The sequence below is a fragment of the Panthera onca genome, chromosome E2, assembly GCF_046562875.1.
Source record: "Panthera onca isolate mPanOnc1 chromosome E2, mPanOnc1 haplotype 2, whole genome shotgun sequence".
NCBI classification, from domain to species: Eukaryota; Metazoa; Chordata; class Mammalia; order Carnivora; family Felidae; genus Panthera; species Panthera onca.
Genome location: NC_138353.1, coordinates 24129231 through 24147678, shown reverse-complemented (window position 1 = coordinate 24147678; position 18448 = coordinate 24129231). Strand labels below are relative to the sequence as shown.

General features: G+C 42.0%; 1 long non-coding RNA gene across 2 annotated transcripts in view; it reads left to right on the top strand.

Annotated features, from left to right (window-relative positions):
- Positions 1-10302, top strand: part of LOC132690430 (uncharacterized) — a 214772-nt gene extending 204470 nt beyond the window's left edge. For both annotated transcript variants that reach the window (XR_013552653.2, XR_013552654.2), the window contains 2 exons: positions 9113-9159; positions 10064-10302. This is a non-coding gene — a long non-coding RNA (uncharacterized LOC132690430). The remainder of the gene's footprint in view (positions 1-9112; positions 9160-10063) is intronic.
- The last annotated feature ends 8146 nt before the right edge of the window (positions 10303-18448 follow it).

Here is an 18448-nt window from a genome sequence, read left to right as displayed (position 1 = left end):
ATGCTAAAAAAATGAGTCATACAAAGAAAGGAAAATAGCATATATTTCACTTATATATGGAATCTAAAAAGCAACACAAATGAACAAACAAAACAAAACAAAATCATAGAAAGAACAGAATCGTGGTTGCCAGAGGAGAAGGGAGTTGGGGCATGGGTGAAATGGGAAAAGAGTATCAAGTGATGAATCACTAAATTCTATTCCTGAAATTATTACTACACCAAATGTTAATTCACTTGGATTTAAAAATTTTTAAATATTAAATAAAAAAATAAACAAAACAAAACACTCAAACCCAGACCTGTAGAATAATTGGAAGATATTCTGTATTATTAATGAATTATACTAGTATATAACTTATTTAAAACAAATAAAAATATGTATATTTAAAAAAAGAGTATCAAAAGTTATAAACTTCAAGTAATAAAATAATATGTCATGAGGATGTTAAAAAAAAAAAGACTTGTAGCTGACATCAGTTTTTCTAAGGCAGAAGCTCATATTCACAGATAGCTGAGGGTGATTTTTCTCTGGCATGGAAGCAAAGCTTGGAATACCTGGCTGGCTGTTGTGCTTCTAAAGCAAGCTTGGAGTGAGGGATATTTGTGAACACCTGTGGCTCTTTTCAGGCTTCTTGATTATCTGCAGTTTTCAAACCTGACTTCCTGACAAGAGGAATAATGCACAAGAAATGTAGTTGGGAAGAAACCTCCCTATTCTGGATAAGTTGTTTTCTCCCTTCCATATGTTCATACTGGACTAAAGAGGAATGTTTCCAACAAATACATAAATCACTGAAACATGATTATGTGAACTTTAAGACTCCTAACTTGAAGGATGCAACTCTTCTGGAAAGAAAGAAATGGCAGCATTTTATGAAAGCACAATGAGATGACAGTGCTGACTTTTCCCTCCAATGCCCCAAATGGTTATAAAATATGGCTTGATAAAAGTCCCCCCTCGGTTTGTAGCAGGCTGGAAAAGAAATGTAGCAGAGGTAGGGGAGAAAAAATCAACACAGTTGATGACTATATTGACACCCAGAACTAGTGATCAGCACCAATGGTCCAAGAGATCTGATTGCCAGAGTTGAAAGTGGAACACATTTCTGCCTACAATGGACCAGGTTTCCAAGATGTAATGAGACAGGCTCTCTTAGGGGTCTGGATAAGCTCTGAACTAGTCTCTCCATCTTGCAGTCATGGCAGAACATTTCACAATCAGAAGTGTTTATGGTTGTCCAAATTTTTATATGCAACCATTTGGCGTGTTAGCAGAATCTTTGCAACTACTGAAACAAGAAGCAGCCTTTCTTCTCCTGGTAAGACAAGAGCCCCAGAACATTGGGTTCTTTTGTCAGAGGCATCTCAACTATGGAGACCCAGTGTGAATCATCCAAGAACATGATATGTTCACATTTTTCCTGGACTTCTATTGGTTCCCTTCAACTGAGACCAAGACAGAAATGAGGTGAAGTGAGTGCCCATGTCAGCATGGACATCTCTGTATCTGAGCCTACTAGTCAGGCTGAGAAGGATTTGAAAACGCCTGGTAAAGCAAGTTCATGGAGTGCTCTGTGCTTAGCATAGTATGGCTAATTTGTCCTCTTAACATGCAAGGCCTTAGGTGATTTTGCCCTACCCTGCATACCATGAATTTTTAAACTATGCTGTGTTAGGATTCCTGATGACCAGCGACTTGGGCCCATTACCAACTAGCTTAATCAGAAAAGGCATTTATTTATTTATTTATTTATTTACATAACTGAAAAGATCTAGGAATGGGGCACAGGACAGCTTATGATATTCCCCCATACCTAAATACATGGACTGAGAGCAGAAGAGGGAGTGCCTGCCCCTACCAAAAGTTACTAGGAGGAGAATGCAGACAGAAAAAAAAAATGTTCCAGGCTCCTCCCCGGGGGATTGAGCCCATCTCTGTTTGACTCCCGGGTCTGCTTTCTTAGGCACTGTACCAACTACCTCCCAAGGCATGGCTCCTGCTTGCTTTTCTTAGTGTCTGTCCTAGAAGGTGACTTTGCTCATAGCATTTGTCAACTTTACAGTTGGCCATACATGTAACATTTTGTTTAATCCTTAAAACCACCATGTGAAGGGTGCCTTGGTGGCTCAGTCAGTTAGGCATCTGACTTCGGCTCAGGTCATGATCTCATGGATTCGTGAATTCTAGCCCCACATCAGGCTCTGTGCTGACAACTCAGAGCCTGGAGTCTGTTTCAGATTCTGTGTCTCCCTCTCTCTCTCTGCCCCTCCCCCACTTTCTCTCCCTCTCTCTCTTAAAAATAAACAAACAGAGATTGAAGAAGATGGCAGAGTAGGAGGACGCTGGGCTCACCATGCGTCCTGCTGATCACTTAGATTCCACCTACACCTGCCTAAATAACCCAGAAAACCGCCAGAGGATTAGCAGAACGGAGTCTCTGGAGCCAAGCGCAGACGAGAGGCCCAAGGAAGAGGGTAGGAAGGGCGGCGAGGCGGTGCACGCTCCACGGACTGGCGAGAGGGAGCCGGGGCGGAGGGGCGGCTCTCCGGCCAAGCAGAGCCCCCGAGTCTGGCTGGCAAAAGCGGAGGGGCCAGACGGAGTGTGTTCCGACAGCAAGAGCGACTTAGCGTCTGGGAGGTCATAAGTTAACAGCTCTGTTCAGAAAGCGGGAAGGCTGGAGGACAAAGGGAGGGAGAGCTGCTGAGCCCCCGGACGACAGAGCTCAGTTTGGTGGGGAACAAAGGCGCTCGCCAGTGCCATCTCCCCCGCCCATCCCCTAGCCAAAATCCCGAAGGGAACCAGTTCCTGCCAGGGAACTTGCTCGCTCTGCGCAAACACCCAACTCTGTGCTTCTGCGGAGCCAAACCTCCGGCAGCGGATCTGACTCCCTCCCGCTGCCACAGGGCCCCTCCTGAAGTGGATCACCTAAGGAGAAGCGAGCTAAGCCTGCCCCTCCTGCCCCCATGCACTTGCCTACCCACCCCAGCTAATACACCAGATCCCCAGCACCACAAGCCTGGCAGTGTGCAAGTAGCCCAGATGGGCCACACCACCACACAGTGAATCCCGCCCCTAGGAGAGGGGAAGAGAAGGCACACACCAGTCTGACTGTGGCCCCAGTGGTGGGCTGGAGTCAGACATCAGGACTGACTGCGGCCCCACCCACCAACTCCAGTTATACACCACAGCACAGGGGAAGTGCCCTGCAGGTCCTCACCACTCCAGGGACTATCCAAAATGACCAAACAGAAGAATTCCCCTCATAAGAATCTCCAGGAAATAACAACAGCTAATGAACTGATCAAAAAGGATTTAAATAATATAACAGAAAGTGAATTTAGAATAATACTCATAAAATTAATCACTGGGCTTGAAAACAGTATACAGGACAGCAGAGAATCTCTTGCTACAGAGATCAAGGGACTAAGGAACAGTCACGAGGAGCTGAAAGCGCTTTAAACGAAATGCAAAACAAAATGGAAATGACGAGAGCTCGGATTGAAGAGGCAGAGGAGAGAATAGGTGAACTAGAAGATAAAATTATGGAAAAAGAAGAAGCTGAGAGAAAGAGAGATAAAAAAATCCAGGAGTATGAGGAGAAAATTAGAGAACTAAGTGATACACTAAAAAGAAATAATATACGCATAATTGGTATCCCAGAGGAGGAAGAGAGAGGGAAAGGTGCTGAAGGGGTACTTGAAGAAATTATAGCTGAGACCTTCCCTGAACTGGGGAAGGAAAAAGGCATTGAAATCCAAGAGGCACAGAGAACTCCCTTCAGACGTAACTTGAATCGATCTTCTGCACGACATATCATAGTGAAACTGGCAAAATACAAGGATAAAGAGAAAATTCTGAAAGCAGCAAGGGATAAACGTGCCCTCACATATAAAGGGAGACCTATAAGACTCGTGATTGATCTCTCTTTTGAAACCTGGCAGGCCAGAAAGGATTGGCACGATATTTTCAGTGTGCTAAACAGGAAAAATATGCAGCCGAGAATCCTTTATCCAGCAAGTCTGTCATTTAGAATAGAAGGAGAGATAAAGGTCTTCCCAAACAAACAAAAACTGAAGGAATTTGTCACCACGAAACCAGCCCTACAAGAGATCCTAAGGGGGATCCTGTGAGACAAAGTACCAGAGACATCACTACAAGCATAAAACATACAGACATCACGATGACTCTAAACCCATATCTTTCTATAATAACACTGAATGTAAATGGATTAAATGCGCCAACCAAAAGACATAGGGTATCAGAATGGATAAAAAAACAAGACCCATCTATTTGCTGTCTACAAGAGACTCATTTTAGACCTGAGGACACCTTTAGATTGAGAGTGAGGGGATGGAGAACTATTTATCATGCTCCTGGAAGCCAAAAGAAAGCTGGAGTACCCATACTTATATCAGACAAACTAGACTTTCAATTAAAGGCTGTAACAAGAGATGAAGAAAGGCATTATATAATAATTACAGGGTCTATCCATCAGGAAGAGCTAACAATTATAAATGTCTATGCGCCGAATACCGGAGCCCCCAAATATATAAAACAATTATTCATAAACATAAACAACCTTATTGATAAGAATGTGGTAATTGCAGGGGACTTTAACACCCCACTTACAGAAATGGATAGATCATCTAGACACACGGTCAATAAAGAAACAAGGACCCTGAATGATACATTGGATCAGATGGACTTGACAGATATATTTAGAACTCTGCATCCCAAAGCAACAGAGTATACTTTCTTCTCGAGCGCACATGGAACATTCTTCAAGATAGATCATATACTGGGTCACAAAACAGCCCTTCATAAGTTTACAAGAATTGAAATTATACCATGCATACTTTCAGACCACAATGCTATGAAGCTTGAAATCAACCACAGGAAAAAGTCTGGAAAACCTCCAAAAGCATGGAGGTTAAAGAACACCCTACTAACGAATGAGAGGGTCAACCAGGCAATTAGAGAAGAAATTAAAAAATATATGGAAACAAACGAAAATGAAAATACAACAATCCAAATGCTTTGGGACGCAGCGAAGGCAGTCCTGAGAGGAAAATACATTGCAATCCAGGCCTATCTCAAGAAACAAGAAAAATCCCAAATACAAAATCTAACAGCACACCTAAAGGAAATAGAAGCAGAACAGCAAAGGCAGCCTAAACCCAGCAGAAGAAGAGAAATAATAAAGATCAGAGCAGAAATAAACAATATAGAATCTAAAAAAACTGTAGAGCAGATCAACAAAACCAAGAGTTGGTTTTTTGAAAAAATAAACAAAATTGACAAACCTCTAGCCAGGCTTCTCAAAAAGAAAAGGGAGATGACCCAAATAGATAAAATCATCAATGAAAATGGAATTATTACAACCAATCCCTCAGAGATACAAACAATTATCAGGGAATACTATGAAAAATTATATGCCAACAAATTGGACAACCTGGAAGAAATGGACAAATTCCTAAACACCCACACTCTTCCAAAACTCAATCAGGAGGAAATAGAAAGCTTGAACAGACCCATAACCAGTGAAGAAATTGAATCAGTTATCAAAAATCTCCTAACAAATAAGAGTCCAGGACCAGATGGTTTCCCAGGGGAGTTCTACCAGACGTTTAAAGCAGAGATAATACCTATCCTTCTCAAGCCATTCCAAAAAATAGAAAGGGAAGGAAAACTTCCAGACTCATTCTCTGAAGCCAGTATTACTTTGATTCCTAAACCAGACAGAGACCCAGTAAAAAAAGAGAACTACAGGCCAATATCGCTGATGAATATGGATGCAAAAATTCTCAGTAAGATACTAGCAAATCAAATTCAATGGCATATAAAAAGAATTATTCACCATGATCAAGTGGGATTCATTCCTGGGATGCAGGGCTGGTTCAACATTCGCAAATCAATCAATGTGATACATCATATTAACAAAAAAAAAGAGAAGAACCATATGATTCTGTCAATCGATGCAGAAAAGGCCTTTGACAAAATCCAGCACCCTTTCTTAATAAAAACCCTTGAGAAAGTCGGGATAGAAGGAACATACTTAAAGATCATAAAAGCCATTTATGAAAAGCCCACAGCTAACATCATCCTCAACGGGGAAAAACTGAGAGCTTTTTCCCTGAGATCAGGAACACGACAGGGATGCCCACTCTCACCGCTGTTGTTTAACATAGTGTTGGAAGTGCTAGCATCAGTAATCAGACAACAAAAGGAAATCAAAGGCATCCAAATTGGCAAAGATGAAGTCAAGCTTTCGCTTTTTGCAGATGACATGATATTATACATGGAAAATCCGATAGACTCCACCAAAAGTCTGCTAGAACTGATACATGAATTCAGCAAAGTCGCAGGATACAAAATCAATGTACAGAAATCAGTTGCATTCTTATACACTAACAATGAAGCAACAGAAAGACAAATAAAGAAACTGATCCCATTCACAATTGCACCAAGAAGCATAAAATACCTAGGAATAAATCTAACCAAAGATGTAAAAGATCTGTATGCTGAAAACTATAGAAAGCTTATGAAGGAAATTGAAGAAGATATAAAGAAATGGAAAGACATTCCCTGCTCATGGATTGGAAGAATAAATATTGTCAAAATGTCAATACTACCCAAAGCTATCTACACATTCAATGCAATCCCAATCAAAAGTGCACCAGCATTCTTCTCGAAACTATAACAAGCAATCCTAAAATTCATATGGAACCACGAAAGGCCCCGAATAGCCAAAGTAATTTTGAAGAAGACCAAAGCAGGAGGCATCACAATCCCAGACTTTAGCCTCTACTACAAAGCTGTCATCATCAAGACAGCAAGGTATTGGCACAAAAGCAGACACATAGACCAATGGAATAGAATAGAAACCCCAGAACTAGACCCACAAACATATGGCCAACTCATCTTTGACAAAGCAGGAAAGAACATCCAATGGAAAAAAGACAGTCTCTTTAACAAATGGTGCTGGGAGAACCGGACAGCAACATGCAGAAGGTTGAAACTAGACCACTTTCTCACACCATTCACAAAAATAAACTCAAAATGGATAAAGGACCTGAATGTGAGACAGGAAACCATCAAAACCTTAGAGGAGAAAGCAGGAAAAGACCTCTCTGACCTCAGCCATAGCAATCTCTTACTCGACACATCCCCAAAGGCAAGGGAATTAAAAGCAAAAGTGAATTACTGGGACCTTATGAAGATAAAAATCTTCTGCACAGCAAAGGAAAGAACCAACAAAACTAAAAGGCAACCAACGGAATGGGAAAAGATATTTGCAAATGACATATCAGACAAAGGGTTAGTATCCAAAATCTATAAAGAGCTCACCAAACTCCACACCCGAAAAACAAATAACCCAGTGAAGAAATGGGCAGAAAACATGAATAGACACTTCTCAAAAAAGGACATCCGGATGGCCAACAGGCACATGAAAAGATGTTCAACGTCGCTCCTTATCAGGGAAATACAAATCAAAACCACACTCACGCCAGTCAGAGTGGCCAAAATGAATAAATCAGGAGACTATAGATGCTGGAGAGGATGTGGAGAAACAGGAACCCTCTTGCACTGTTGGTGGGAATGCAAATTGGTGCAGCCACTCTGGAAAGCAGTGTGGAGGTTCCTCAGAAAATTAAAAATAGACCTACTCTATGACCCAGCAATAGCACTGCTAGGAATTTATCCAAGGGATACAGGAGTACTGATGCATAGGGGCACTTGTACCCCAATGTTTATAGCAGCACTCTCAACAATAGCTAAATTATGGAAAGAGCCTAAATGTCCATCAACTGATGAATGGATAAAGAAATTGTGGTTTATATACACAATGGAATACTACGTGGCAATGAGAAAGAATGAAATATGGCCTTTTGTAGCAACGTGGATGGAACTGGAGAATGTGATGCTAAGTGAAATAAGCCATACAGAGAAAGACAGATACCATATGGTTTCACTCTTATGTGGATCCTAAGAAACTTAACAGAAACCCATGGGGGAAGGGAAGGAAAAAAAAAAAAAAAAGAGGTTAGAGTGGGAGAGAGCCAAAACATAAGAGACTGTTAAAAACTGAGAACAAACTGAGGGTTGATGGGGGGTGGGAGGGAGGGGAGGGTGGGTGATGGGTATTGAGGAGGGCACCTTTTGGGATGAGCACTGGGTGTTGTATGGAAACCAATTTGACAATAAATTTCATATATTAAAAAAAATATAAAAAAATAATAAAAAAACATTGGGGCACCTGGGTAGCTCAGTCGGTTGAGCCTCCAACTTCAGCTTAGGTCATGATCTCACAGTCCGTGAGTTCAAGCCCCGCGTCAGGCTCTGTGCTGACAGTTCAGAGCCTGGAGCCTGCTTCGGATTCTGCGTCTCCCTCTCTCTCTGCCCGTCCCCTGCTCATGCTCTGTCTCTGTCTCAAAAATAAATAAAAACATTGAAAAAATTTAAAAAATAAAATAAAATAAAAAAATAAACATTTGAGGTGAAAAAAACACCTTGTGAGATATTGGTATTATTTCCATTTTGTAGAAAAGAAAAACTAAGAGGTTCAAGGACTTTCCTTTTTAAATTTTAACTTGGTTCTAATGTGAGGGATGGAGGAAGCTGAAATATGACTAACTCAGAATGGGCTATTCAAACCTATAAAAATAAGTTAGGAAAATTTGTTTGGAAAATTTTCCCTTAAATTCTTCCAGCCTTTCCATCCCACTATTTAATTTATTTTTAATTTTTATCTATCTATGCATTTATTTAATTCAAGTACAATTAACATACAGCGTTATGTTAGTTTCAGGTGTATAATATAATGATACAATAATTCTATATATCTCTCAGTGCTCTTCAAGACAAATGTACTCTTAATCCCCTTAACTACTTCACCCATCCTCCTACCCATCTTCCTTCTAGCAACCACCAGTTTGTTCTCTGTGTTTTAATGTATTCTTTTGTCTCTTTGTTTTTTTGTTGTTTTGTTTCTTAAATTCTATGTATGAGTGAAATAATATGGCATTTGTGATCCTATTTTTCCCTTGACCTCCCCTAATAGTGGGGCTTGGAGGCATGATGACTCTCTATGCCCTGCTTCATTCCCTAGGTTCTTTCTTCAAGAAATCTGCCTGAGAAGGAGAGCAGCCTGGCCAGGTGAGTCCTGAGTGCTCAGAAACACTGCACTAGTAGGGGCTTATGTTACAGGAAGGGGATGGCATCAGTCAGCCTCCCACACAGAAGGACAGAGCACAAATGTTTATTTCCAGAGGCAGTACTCTTAGGAGGAGGCTCCAGAGCTGAGCTGTGAATGAAGCACAAATCTCTAGAAAAGGCCTTGGATGCTTTACTGTCTGAAAATTGGGAAAAGACCTCAGAGAGCTCCTGAACCAGGAGGATCTCACTAATAAGTAGGTGTTGGACCCTTTCTCTGTGTCTTGGACTGTGTGCACACTGAGTAGGATACAGACTAGGAGAAGACTCCTTCCCCTCACTTCCAAAGTATTTGCAGTCAGCCAAGAAACATTCTGGAGACATAGGAGGTTCTGTATAAATATGACTGAGGGGAGGGATAGACATGCACAGGAGGACCACATATGGGGCTGGACAAAGAAGTCAAGCACAAAAAGTTTAGGTGACAAAATTTAATTGAGAGAGTGTGAGAGCAAGAAAATGAGAGAGAAAATCATTTTGAATAGTACTGACAATTGTGCCTATACCTCCAGTGAGCATTTGTCCAGGTGAGGAAAGAACAAGAGCCATAAACCTACTATTTCCCAGCTCAGGTTGGTCTCATGTGCCTCTAGATATGAGTATTTCACATCACTGATTGGGACTCCAGTAGTTAACAACACGAATTTTCCATAAAACGTTTCCTAAAACATAAGCCAACTGAGGAAGCAGATCTGTCCCAGTGGTGGGGGGGGGGGGGGGAATGTTGGCTGGATGGGCTCACTGTAAGAGTACCTTGGTCTCCTGAATAGCATCTTTCTAAAGGAGTTTCAATAATAATCTTGAAAATCCTTGTGTTTTTTTTTTTTTCTTTTCGTGTTAACTTTAGAAACTGACCATATGGAGAAGCCAAAAGAGGGATCTCCATTCAGTGTCACATACTCTGGAAGGTGAACCCTTTGTGAAGTCCATCCCACCTCTGAGGATATTATCAACACTTACAGCTGTCAGATGCATTTGTCTTTGTGTCCTTCAATCCCCCTCCCAATCTGGAATGAACTACTCTGAAGACAAATACCGCATCATTAGTGCTCGTAAAATAATAAATGATTGCTGGATTTAATTTAATTTAGTGTCAAACTCTAAATGCATAGAGATTCCAAAAAGAGACCATCCAGTGGACTAGTTACAGAAACCTTCCTGGAAGGAGGGGCATTAGCTGAACCTTGAAGAGTGGGTAGAACTGAGGTTGGTGAGGAACATCAGGGAGAATATTGGGCTCCTGCCCTTGCCTACTTTCTCTATTCCATGACTTGAGACTCAACAAGTCTCAGATGGCTGCCCTTTGGCTCTCCCCACACATTGCTGGGGCTTCCTTAGCCTCTCTCCTGACTCTCAGATGTTTTAGCAGTGCTTACCACAATGATGGAATTAACCAGTTTGGGTAACTTACCTGGAGCAGTGCCTGGAGCCTGCTTACCTTCAGGCACTTACCTCCAGGCACAGGTAAAGAAATATGTAGGTTTCTCCCATACCCACCTACCTGACACAGCAGATGGAAGTGGGAGGGTTGGTGGGTAGGAGGTAAGCACTATGGTGTATGCCCTTTTGTGTGTGTGTGTGTGATGAATTACATCTCACAGTTGTCATAATGAAGAAAAGTGCCAGGATTGGATGAGGTTTTAACCAAGTGATGAAAAACATACTTGAATACTTGGATAAGTTGGACATTTGCATATTAAGTCAGCTTTCTGTACATAGTTGTTCATATGACACTTGTTTATAGATATATTTAAGCCCAACTTTGGGAGGTGATTAATAATAGCCTGACCTGCAACTGTGGTGGAGGCACCTCATGAACCACAGGCTCAGACCATCTTCCTACCCACACTTGCCAGCCAGTTACTATTTCTTGGCATCCCATCCTAATCAGACTTCTTGCACTTACCCTTTACTCTATGTTTCCTTCTCATCTGTCCTTCTGAATCAAGGAACCATTCAGACACAGAGGGTCAAATTTCATATGCTCTGGCTTAGCAGCCAGAGTGGCACAGTGAGACAAAACACATCTGGCACAGAGTACCTACTGCATATGAGTGCACAATTATTTCTGGTTGTCACAATTTACTCATTCTGCCAAAGTTCATTATGACTTCATAACCCTGGGTTCAACTGGGAAATCTTTGTTGGCAATTAAAGGCAGTGCAATGCAAGGGAAAGAGAGTGGAATGAGAATTAGGAGACCAGCAGTCTAGCCTGGTAACACCTACTGACTGTGTGACCTCAAGCAAGTTGTCAAATCTCTTGTGATGAAAATAAGGGAAATACAGATGCTAAACTAGTTGTCTTCAAGGTATCCCCCAGGGATAATATTTACATTCTCTATGATGGCAAGGATAAAAATCAGACTGTGTCTTTACACGTGAAGAAGTGTGGCCCCTCATGGTATTTCTGCATGCATGCAAAGGGCCAGTTTTTGACTAGGTTACCCCTTCAACCATCTGGCCCATTACATAACCATTTGTCACTCTGGAGCGTTGTCGCAGTCTCACTGTGTAATTGAATCAAGGCATCATTCTTTAAAACAGATTAGAAATCGTTGCCTGGGAATTTAGTCAAAGGAGAAAATTGTATTGGTTCAATGAGATGTGATTCAAGAGCATATGACTGGTGACACTTTTAGCTTGACTCACATATGGCTTTACAAGCTCAGCTGGTTAGAAAAAGATCAAGTAAAATGTAGGCTTATTGGTTTAACCAACTGCAATAAGCTAAAGCAGACTTTCTTAAAAAAAAAAAAAAGTTAAGAATGTTGCCCTTGCCTAGCTCCTAAATCCAGAGGCACAGAAGGGAAATGGTGGCTGTGCATTGCCCAGTAGGCTGGGTATGTATATCCTCTTTACTAGCTTCTAGCTGCCATACTTGATTTTTTAGGAATGGCAGTATTTTGTGATCTGGTGAAAGTTAATTGAAAAGGAGGGGCTAAGACGTGGAGGTGCCCTGCTGTCTGGAATGTAGCACATCATAGTGGACCTAAGAGCTTCAATGACCTTTGTGTTAAGGGTGTGCCTGGGAAGAGAAACTGATGACATTAATTTTTTTTTAATTTTTAATGTTTATTTATTCTTGAGAGGTAGAGACACAGCATGAGCAGGGGAGGTGCAGAGAGGGAAATACAGAATCTGAAGCAGGCTCCAGGCTCTGAGCTGTCAGCACAGAGCCCAACGTGGGGCTGGAACACATGAACCACGAGATCATGACCTGAGCTGAAGTCAGAGGCTTAATGACTGAGCCACCGAGGTGCCCCAAGACCATTAAATTTTGTAACAGGCTCTGCATAACACTGCCTAACTCTCCCACCCTTCCTGTGGTAAGTCTCCTGTGATCCTCCAAGTGTGAAAGACCAATGTTGGTGGGCAGCTTCCAACCAGTTTAGCTTAAGCAGGTGGTTAGGATAGTACAGCCATCATCCTTCATGTCTCTCTCTCACCCACAACATTCAATCCATCAGCCAGTGCCATGGGCTTAATTCATATTCTGATTGTCTTCACTTCCCTTTCTGTTTTGAAAAACAGCTTTACTGAGATATCATTCACATACCACACAATTCACTCATTTAGATTACATAATTCAATGGTTTTTGATATTATTAATTTTTTAAAATTGTAGTAAAATACATACAGCAAAAAGTTTTAACCATTTTTAAGTGTATAATTCAGTAAAATTAATTGCATTTACAATGTTTTACCACCATTACCACGATCTTTTTTCAAAACTTTTTCATCACCCCAAACAGAAAGTCTGTACTCATTAAGAAATAGCTCTATATTCCCCTTTTCCCCAGGCTCTGGTATCATCTAATCTACTTTCCGTCTCTTTGAATTTGCCTATTCTAAGTACTTCATTTAAGTGGAATCATACTATATTTGCTCTCCTACATCTAACTTAATTCACTTAGCATAATGCTTTCAAGGTTCATCCATGTTGTAGTATGTGTCAGAACTTCATTCCTTTCTTTTGTTTTAATCACTACTTCTACCATTTATTTCCAAGCCATCTTGATCTCTCCTGTGGATTGGAGAAATATCCTCTGTGGCAGATTTGGGCAGTGCCCCACCCATACACTCTGACTTCTTTTTGCAGAGCCCACTCTACTTTCATACACATCAGGCCAGAAGTGCTAGGGAATTAACTCTGGTACAATAATGCTCCAGTTCCCTCAAATTTTGGGTGGCATAATCTGAACTGCATGTTCTACACACCCTCCCCATATTCCTAATGAGATTAATTTCCAGTTGCCCACAGTGGTGGCCTGCTTGAGAATGGTTGCTTCCCATTCTTTATCTCACTTCCTTTTCTCCTACCAGTTTTAGGGTATCACATCCCTTACACTAGCTTAGAGCCTAAATCTGGGGAATCCTAACGAAGATAGATAGCTTCCTATCCAATTCTCTGCTTTCCCTCTCATCTTCCTAAAATCCACAATGTACAAAGCAGCTGAAGTACTATTTTAAAATACAATTCAGAGCACATCTGGGTCTTGTTTAAAATTGTTCCAAGTACTGAGAACAAAATCCAAATGCCTTACCAAGGTGGACTAGACATACATGCTGGCCCTTCATACTTGTCACATTCCTGTGACATCAGCTCACCTTCTGTTCCATGAGTGCAAGTTCCCTCTCACCTCAGGGTCTTTGTAACTCATGCTCTAGCCCTTTATTTTATCTTGGCTGGGGCCAGAAGAAATAGATATTAAAAATACTTAACAACCAGTACAGCACGGGTACTGACCAGTGAAGGAGAACAGTAGTTGTGGACAACATGAATATCTATGCTGCAAATGAGCCTGAGTGGAAAGTTATTTTATTCAGGCCTCAGACTAGATGTCCCCTCATAAGAGAGTCCTTCCTTGACCATCCAATCTAAATTGTCTTCTCCCTCATAAACCTCTCCTTATCATATCATCCTGATTTTATATCTCCATAGCACTTGTTGCTATCTGCAGTTATATTGATTTTAAAAATTTATTTTTTTTCATATTTGATGTCTGCCCAACTAGAATGGTCCATGAGGACGAAGGCCTTGCTGTTTTGTTCCCTTCCTGCTCCACAGTGCCAGACCCATGCTTGTCCCACAGTAGATGTTCAGTAAGTATTTACCTAATGAGTAACTGAATGAATGGCTGTCATGGTCCCTGAAATCAAGACTCTCATGGCCTCAATAAGTGGTAGGCCCCTTATAGGATCTAGATCCCCTTACAGAGTGATGTAGAACGTTCTGTGACTACTTGAAGAAGACCCAGTGACCTGCAAGCTTCCCAGAGATTGTGGTGAGGGTAAGTGTATTGGCCATGGTGTAGGTGGTGCTTAGACGTAGATGAGCATTAGAATTTGTGTGACCAGGATCCTGGGGATCTCTGAAAGTAGTGCCAGATGCTACAGGGAGAGAAGCCACATTGCAAAGGAATAGGGAGGAAAGAGTATGAAGGGAACAACTATGACCTAGAGAGGAAGGCATGATGTAGTGCAGGAGTGGTAGAGGTGTCTGAGGGAGGAGGCTTATTTGTGTGCTGTGGAAAAGGATAATGAAGGAGGAACAGAGACTGAAGGTGCAAGAGAGTGAAGACGGGGGTGAGTGAGGCTGGTGCGTCAAAGGATGGGACCAGGGCCTTGGGGTGAGTTTGCCCTGGGCCAGAAAAAGGGACACTTTTTCCTAAGAGGAGGAAAGAAAGGAAAATTTGTGTAGAGAAAGAGGAAACTCATGTGGGAGAGAGAGGAGAGAAAGTGATCTCAGGGTCCTTGGAGTTAAACTGGACAGAGATGAGGGTTCCTGGGGTCCTTTAGAAAGAGGCTATTTATTAGTAAGTCCACTAGGAGAGCTGGGAGTTCATGAGATTTTCAGCTCTCCCCTGGGAGTGGGGAGGCTGGGCCTTTCTCCTCTTTCAACTGGAACACCAATTTCAGTTATTATCACTACTGGAAATTAAAGTGCTCAGCGGGGCCTCTTTGTAGAGTGTCTACAAGGGAGCAGAGGCAGGCAGAGTTGCATTTCAAACAGTCTGCAAGCAAGGCTGACACAGCCCCTCTGTTGCCTGATAGAGTGGGGGTAGAGAGCAGCTGCACTTTCTCCAGTACCTCAGAAAGGCCTGCTGGGCCCAGATATCAAGATTCCACTTGCAATGTGAATATCATGCACAAAGTGTTTTGGGTAGAATCTTGGTGGGCAAATGGACACACAGGCTGCCTGCCACAGAATCTCATGGATCCCTGCCTCTTATCACCAGAGTTACTGGAAGATAGCCACTGACCTTCCTTTTCCCCAGCCTCTAGGATCGTGAATCTCTGTTGACCATCCTGTGGGTTTTTGGTCAATGCCATTGTTCAGAGACAACTTCTACAGCTTTTTTTCCAACCTGAGCAAGTTGCAGTGGCCAACTTGGGCCCTCTGGGCTATTTTCTCTCCAGCCTGGAGAGGACTCAGTACAGCTGCTGGACAGATGAGGGTGATTCAAGGTGCTGGTCTTCAGACCTTAAGAAACAGGTAGGATTCTCCTTCACATAAGGGTGAGGGGCAGGTTCCAGGCTCACAGAGCCCAAGGTGCAAGGTACCTCAGGGGATCAGTGGTTTGTTTGGTACCCTGAGATAAGCTGCACCATTAGCTACATGTGGCTACTGAGCACTTGAAATATGGTTAGTCTGATTGAGATGTACTATAAACCTAAAACACACACCTGATTTCAAATACTTAGTACAAAAAAAATGCCCAATATATCATCAATACTTTTTTCTATTGATTATATGTTGAAATTATGATATTTTGGATGATTTGAGTTAAAATATACTATTACAATTAATTTCATCTATTTCTTTTTATTGTTTTAATTTAGCTACTAGAAGATTAAAAATTACATATGTGGCTCACATTGTATTTCTATCAGATAGTGCTGTTTTAGGGAGAATGACATCCATGAAACCATTGGTTGGACTGCTTGGATGCAGTTGAAAAAGCAAGACCTGCTCTCAGCCTGTTGTTGCCTGCAAATTCTGAGTTCTGTGTTTGGTAACAAATAGATTGGGGTGGGTTGTGATTGCTAATACCTCTGTGGGGGTTGGGAGGGTGATGGAGACCTGGGAAGAGGTCCTGAAGGTGCTAGAGACAAATAACTGCCTGGTCCCTAGGGTTTTCCCAGCAGACAGTGTTTCTGTATGCCCCCTTTCAACACCAGGAAGCCGGAGGCTTGGAGCCGTACTTGGTATTCTGCACGGATGCTGTGACTGACACAGCAATTATTGGTTTTTGTATTGTTTATGCTTCTCCAAAATCATAGCTGAGTGCTTTGAACCAGCGGCTGGAAGGCACTCTGCTTGGTTTCATTACAATGTATAATTGTATTTACCCTTTCAGGCCTCCTGGACGATTGGTGCCTTTGCATCTTTAACACTATTCACTTTTCTCATAATTAAATCACTGATTGAATGGAAAAAAAAGAAAGAAAGAAAAACCAAATCATTTTTCTAAACAGTGATCCAACATGGCTTGGGTTCATTAACATAAAAGCACCTAACTTTCTGTCTCTACATTTTTTCTGCTCTGATCTAGGGTTTTGCAGCTGCCTTGGTGCCTAATTGGAATCCACCATCCCTGGCTGGCCTGGCCTCCCACTCAGGGATAGGGCCTTTTGCCCTACCCCTACCCATCTTTCTTCAGACTCCAGGAGTGGCAAACTTTTTAGTGCCCTGAGTGGAAACACTTTCTGCTGCACTCTGGAATGTTGGATGAATAAGAGGTTGTTTTTGTCTATTCACATGTTCACAGCCCACAAATATTCCTCCTCCTCTGACTGCCTTTGCTCAGGGCCAAGTTTGTGCATGTGTGTGTGTGTGTGTGTGTGTGTCCCCAGATGGCACAAATATACATGCATGCTGAAATTAAACAGCTCCCTCCTGGATCTTCTGACCGCAAAAATCAATGGGAATGGAGCATTTCTCTCACCCTTTCTGCCACAGAGCCCCTGCTTTGCTGGTGCCTCAGTACAGTTGGCTCATCAGGTGACCCCATTACAGGCTGGCTCCTCTGAAACCAGACTTGCTCTGTGCTGAGGGCCCAGGCAGGCATAGTTCACTTAGGAAGCTTCCCTCAGGGATAAAAACTCCTGTGGGGCCTTGACCCCTCCCTTCAGCCTGAAATTTCTTTTTGTTTTACTGTTATTAAGACTAGCACTTTATTGCAAATTCCTCTGAGAGAATGAACCAATGTCTTAAATGTATACCATGGTGCAAAGGACCAATAAAAACCTCCCCTGAGAAGGTCTTGGACAGTAGCAGAAGTTTAGTAATAATAATATTAATGATAATAATAATAGCAAACACTTCTAGAGTTCTATGTTCCAAATGCTAAGTGTGTGAATATTTTAATGCATATGAAATTATTTAATTACCAACTCTGAGGTAATTAAAGCCTGGACAGATAAGTAACAAAGCCAAGATTCTAATTTGCATGTTCCCTAACCTCTACATTGTGCAGGACATAAAAGCATGAGATAGCTAGTACTGGAGCTTGGTGCTGGTGTCAGTGCTGTGGACTTTCAAAACAAACTCTGCAAACCCCTCAGTATTGACGGAGGGAAGAATGGGGTGGATAGGGCATAAGAAGGGATGATGTGGCTCTTATTTTCTGGCAGCATTTAGGCCAGAAGTAATGGTCATAGTTTTTCCTTTCAATTAGCAAATGTTGGGCACTTAGGAAACTGTCCTAGAAAACCATGTGTTAAAATCAAACATTTTAATCCAGCTCTTTTAGCAGATTACATGGTTGTGATAATTAGACTGCTGGGAGCAGAAGTCAGACCTCAATTTTCTTTCTGTGAAATTGTTTGTAGCTGCCCTGTGTCTCCACCACATGGAACTGCACTAGAAATGGAGTAAGGAAATGACATAGAAAATAATTTGAAAAGACATAGTGGAACACAAGTTATTCTTCTTACTACTCAACCCTGATTTCAGAGAGTTATTTGAGCAAAATGTTGCCAGTCATTGAGGTGAGGGCAGTGAGTGAGTAAGGCCTGGACTCTTAGCTGCTTCTGGGGTGGTCCTGGCTGAGCTATTGTTACAGCACCCAGGAAGGGATAAGGACACACACTCGAGGAATCAGAAAAGACTGTTTATTTCGTACTGGTATCAGCCTAACAAAGTCACCTCCAAAGGCTGAGCATCCGGCTCGGGTTGTACTGATCTTTTATACATATGTGCTCTCTGGATGGGCAGGGCTAGTAGA